This window comes from Cricetulus griseus, assembly GCF_003668045.3.
Source record: "Cricetulus griseus strain 17A/GY chromosome 1 unlocalized genomic scaffold, alternate assembly CriGri-PICRH-1.0 chr1_0, whole genome shotgun sequence".
NCBI classification, from domain to species: domain Eukaryota; kingdom Metazoa; phylum Chordata; class Mammalia; order Rodentia; family Cricetidae; genus Cricetulus; species Cricetulus griseus.
The window spans coordinates 183,722,400-183,728,399 of record NW_023276806.1 but is presented as its reverse complement, the minus strand read 5'-3'; positions in this window follow the sequence as shown (position 1 = coordinate 183,728,399).

The window sequence follows — 6,000 nt, the reverse complement described above, 5'->3', positions numbered from 1 at the left end:
TTTATTTTAATCAAGGAAAACAGCAACTGTGAAACCAGATTCCGAACTCTGCCATTACTCTTCAAGTTTCAGAGGCCAGTGACACAAACTGAGCAAATTAAGAATGACTGTTGTTTACGTCTGATAACTTTGTCTCAGCCCTCAGAAGCTGAGTGGAGAATCAGACAGTGGACGTGCCCACCTGGCAAGCATCTCTAGCTGCCCCATGCATGTGCCTTTCTTTAGAGACTCCTCTGGCTGCTGTCTGTTTTTGCCAGGCAGAGAAATCTGACACGGTCGCACCCCTGCCTGCTAAGCATTTTACTTTCATTGTTAACTATACCCATTTGTCATCATGAAACATTATTATTTTAAGGTAGCGGGGAAGCAGGCCTGCTTGCTCCATAATGGTGCTATAGCTCTCGTTGCCAAGAAGGAATCAAAGAAATGGACGGTGCTAATGTGGGAAATCACACTAGAGAGAAAGAAGCATGCAGAGAAAGGCAGAGGCAGAGAGTGGGGGAGGGAGGAAGGGAGGGAGAAAGATACTGAGAAACAGAAGAGGAAACAGACCTGCACAGAGGAGCTGAAATTTCCATGAAATGATTTAGAAGAGGAGGGTGCAGCTGTTGCTAGGGAGCCGGGAGGAGAGTGAGCAGACACAACATCCACCAGTTTTTTAATACAAACCTGCATGTCTTTGTTTGCTCCATCTCTCAAGTGAGGTGGCTGCATAAGAAGGAAAAGAAATATGGTTCAGTACACTTTTGAAACAGACTGTTTTAAAGGCATAGTTGTAGAGTAAATTTGGGCAGCTATGTTGAATGAGTGCCTGAAGTCAAAGGGTACAGCCTTGGCCTTGTTCCCTAATTTCCAAGGCTATCCTGTTATGGGGAGAAACCTACTCTAATGTGACACACCCTTGGAGGGTTGATGCAAAAGAGGCACACTCTCTTTATAACCTGCATAGGCAACCAAGTAGTCTTGCTGCCGCTCAGTCCTGAGTGTGGGTGCTGTTGAAAGCCTGGGATGGCTGTTGAAAGCCTGGGATGAAAGCTCTGCTCCAAATAAGCACACAGGAGCGAAGCAAGTGGACTGGATGGGAGCTGCTGCTGCAAGATCACCTGAATAGTGGCTGCGTTAGTCAGAGATGCAACAGTGTGTGTGTGTGTGTGTGTGTGTGTGTGTGTGTGTGTGTGTGTTTTACTGTGCAAGATGGCAAGCGCCAAATACACATGGCTTGGAAAATTCAGTCAGGATTGATGTTGCAGTCTTGAATGAAAACTCAGTTTAGAGGAAGAATTCCTCCTCGTGAGTAACCACGGCCCTTTCTCTGAAGCCTTCATCTGACTATTCAAAACTCACATTATGCAGAATAATGTGATTTTTCCAAGGCCTGCTGGTTTAAACTATAATCACACCTCAGAAGATAATTTCACACCAACAAGCAAAATCTAGGTTGAGATTCACCAAACAGCTGGATACTCTGACGCACAGAGTTAACTGTAACACATCCCTATGAGATAACTTGGCAAATAATACCTAATCACCCACTCAGACAAGCTCAGTGAGAGACCTTGTTTCAAACAGTAAGGTGGAGACAGACCTCCATATGTGGACATACACTCACCCAAATAATACACACATCCAAAAAAGCATTTTTAGAGAAGAAAGCTCTCCTGAGAATGATGTCTTTGAAAGAAGGTTCCTCAATGGAATAGATCTCCACCCTGAGCTCCCTCTTCCTAAAGCACACCCTCTTTACACCATCCAAGTCCATGTGCTAGATGGTTGGTCAGTCTGCTGCTTCTGGAAGCCTCACCCCTGGGATCCAACCTCTCTGAATCAAGGGACAGTGGCTATATACTCAGGACTGATTTTGTCTTCTGCTGCTCAAAAGGGCTAGAGGAGACAACTCTAACTTCTGTGAGGAAGAACAAGTAAACGTACCCAAATGCACATTCAATTGTCCTAAAATAAAAAAAAATTAATTGAATAAAAAATTCAATTTGAACTTTAGGTAAGTAATAGATAACATTTTAACATAAATACTATACTTAGGAAAACATAAACTTCAAAACTTTGAACTGTTGATCAAAAATGGAATCCCAGTTGAATTTGAATTTCAAATGTTTTTTTAATGTAAATCTACCTCATGCAGTATTTGAGATATATTTCTTGTATTAGTGTACTCGTGAGGACTTTCTAGAGGAGCAGAGTCAATTGAATGAACAGGTATCACAGTAGGGACTTTTAGACTGGCATACATGGTATGTCCTCTCAGTAGTCCGACTATGGCTATCAGGACATTGGAGAGGCTGAGAACCTGATAATTAGCTGTTCAGTCCGTGAGTTTGGATGCCTCTGTAGTCCAATGTAGCAATGCAAGTCTGGAAGATTATTGGAGGCTCACTGGTCTTCAGTTCATACTGGAAGAGTAAAGATGTTGGGTTCTAGTGGCAGGAAAGGAAGGTGACAGTAACAGCAGCAACAAAACAGAGTAGATGAACTCGCCAGCAAGGGGCAAAGGTGGACAGGCAAAAAGCAACAGCTCTTCTCTCTGACCTCCTTTTATCTGAGCTGTCACCAGAATGTGCTACTAGCTCTGCAAGGAGGGCCTCCCTTTCTCAACCAGTCCTTCCAGGAAGTGCCCTCATGAACCTGCCCAGAGTCTGATTTCTGTCTAATAGTAGATTTTCCAGTGCAGGGCTCTATATTTGCTTCTCGTCTGTTGAAAGCATCTGACTTGACCCAGTGCTGACCATTCTGGGCAGAAAATGCTGCTTCATCTTCTTACTCCTTCTGACTGGGCCGAGTGTGGATGGACTACACAATTAATTCTGCCAGACCTATGTTAAGGGAAAGAATCACCCTTTTAGAAGCCTTTAACCCTAATGGAGAGTCACTGTTTCACTTAGGTGACAATGCGAACCTCTGGTGAAAGCATGCCTCTCTCACAAGCTATCTGCCATACCCACAGACCTGAAGTTTGGGACTATCTTATCACTCATACACCCCCAAGACTCACAAATACTTTGCTTCCAGAGTTCTTAATGTCTTAGTCAGGTTTCTGCTACAATAACAAAATACCACAGACTGAGACAATTACTAAACAATTTAAGTTTACCCAGCCCACAGTTCTGGGAACTAAGCATTCAAGATGGAGGAGCCGCATCTGGTGAAGACCTCTTTGTTTCCTCATAACGAAGAAAGAGTACATGCTCATTTGGGTCTTTTTCCCTCTTCTTATAAAGCCACCAATGATATTACGAGCCCCTCTCAGGGCACCATATAACCCTAATTATTTTCTAAATGTCTTACTTCCAAATACCATCCACATGAATTTGGGGGTGAAGTTCTCAACCAAGAAATTTTAGGGTCCACATGCAAACCATGGTACCGGTTTGACCTACATGAAGCCTCCAAAGTGAGGACATTTATCAGTGAGTACAAAAGTACAGTCACTTTGGAGGAATGTAAAATGCAATATGTCCATAAGTTTGAATTTCAGATCAACAAATAATTTTTTTGTGAGACAGTGATAGTTATCACTTAAGCAGATAAAGTAAAACCTGTGTCAGACATTTTGTGTGAAGAGACAGATGGTGGTGTCAGGATTTGGGTGTCCCATAGTCTCTTTTAGATCACTCACTCTGTCTTGTATGAAAGCAAACACAGGCAAAGGACAACATATCCATGAATGGGCGTAACAGCGTCCAGTGTGGACTTGGACCACAGTCTGTAAGATAGTCAATAAGACTTTCTCCAAATCCCAGCTAAGGGATTTCCTGTAAAGTTATCCTCACTGAATTCAATTTGAAATGGTTTCCTCCTAATCTCATATCTTATGCACTTCTAAGGCAATGCCCATCATCTACCTTATACACAGTCTCTGATGACAAGCATGGCACAGAATTCCTTACAAAAGCATGGGCAATCTTCTATACACGGTATGCATTTCACAAGAAAGTACTTGTAGGAAGAATAACTCAGTTTCTGTAGAGTTAGTCTCTGCAAGGGCGAACTTTGACAACTTCTTGCTTCTCAACCAGGAAAAATGCCAGTTCTCTTAAGAACTATCGACTGATACCAATGCCTACTGGAGAAGTTCAACTTCTAGGCCTATCATCCATCACTTAAAACACACAGAAATCCACACATCAAAAATAATTAGCTGAACGTCCAATTTACCAACCAAGTATGTTGGTAATGCTTATTGGGGTGAAACATTTTGTTTTTTGAAGCACACTCAAAATAAAGAGGTAGTTTTATCTGGTCTGAAGTGCCAATCCATTCCTTCCAAAACTCTTCTCTTGGGAGAACCTCATTACCTGCCTCAGCTCAAAAGCCTCATGAGTGGGAAGAGTCTGAGCTTCTCCTATAGCAATGCAGGAAGAGCCGCCTGCCCTGTGCTTTCCAGACCTGCAGGGATTCAGACTTAGAGAAGCCAAATTACAAATGTCTCTCCCATAAAATAGTAACACTTTCAAATGACTGCAAGTCAACAATTACCGCAAACAGGGGTCAATTCTATGTTTTTAGTTCTGTAACATTCTTAAGCGAGGCAGCTTTTGTTCTGTCAGAAGTTTGGATTTGGCATGTTGCTTGTTAAGCTGGAGTTTGGGAGTTGGTTTACTTGCTTTTGTTGTTGTAGCTACATTTCTATCCCTCTGACTTTGCCTCTCTACACATTGCAAGATCATGTCAGGTCTTCCTAATCTAGAAGCTTCTCAAGTGGAGACATATTCCCTGCTCATGTATCTGCTAGAGCATTAGTTCCCACAGCAGCAGCACCTTCTCAATGAGTGTGAATGCACACATGACACATATTATCCACCTAGTATTCAAGTTAGTTTTTCAAAATTAAATTTTCTTTTCCTTAAAAAATCTTATCCTATATCCCTTTTTTGATATGAATTATTCTCTATTTTAAGTCTCCTGTAGTTTGTATAACCCAAAGAGATTAAACTAAAATTTTTACTTGCAGTTGTTTTTTTAAAAAAAATATTTAATGTTTCTTTTTAATTTTATCTATTCCTCGAAAATTTCATACATGTATAAAATATATTTTGAACATATCTATCCATCCTCCAACTCCTCTCCCTCCATCTTCTCTTGGTACCCTTTCTTTCTTTTTTTTTTTTTTTGTTTGTTCGTTTGTTTTGAGACGGGGTTTATCTGTATTGTTTTGGAGCCTGTCCTGGAACTCACTTGGTAGACCAGGCTGGCCTAGACCTCACAGAGATTTGCCTGCCTCTGCCTCCCGAGTGCTGGGATTAAAGGCATGCGCCACCAATGTCGGGCCCCCACACACCTTTCTAACCCAAAGTCCAATTAGTGTTGCCAGTGTTTGCAGAGCTGTCCACTACAGCATGGGCAGTCTTCAAGGGGCCACACTCCCTCTCTGGCAGCCATCAACTGCCCATAGCACTCAGCGAGGGCTGGGGTCTCATGAGCCCCTTCCAGTGCCTGCTTGCTCTTGTAATACCCTGTTCAGGCAGCCATTGCTGATGTGATTATGTGAGTGAGTGGGACAGCCCTGTCACTTCAATCCTCTTCCACGTCTGGTTCTCAGTTTTCCCCTTCTCCTCCACAATGTCCCTGAGCTTTTCATTGATGGGCTATGGCAAGTCAACACCCTGAGACAAACAACACTCTCAAGGACAGCATGTTTCTTCCTAAGCCCCCACAGGGGTTGCAGCTGGGAACAGGAAGCCAGAGCTATGGAGGCAGAAGACTGTGGCAGGAAGAGTAGTGTTAGATTCCTAAACTCCTCTTGTGAGTTTACTAACCCTACATTTAGTAATAAGACATTTCTTGGCTCCAAGCACAGGGCTGTTCTGAGGAGTCTGGGAACCTGCCTGGGGCTGGTTCTAAGAGGCCCAGAAGGAGAAGGCCTGAGGAGGGTGTGGACTTATTTAGATGCTTACAAAAGGGCACTAAAGTGGGAATGGTAGCCCCTGTCCATGATCCCAGCATTTAGGAAGCCTAAGTCAAGACAGCTCTTGAACAGAAACCAAA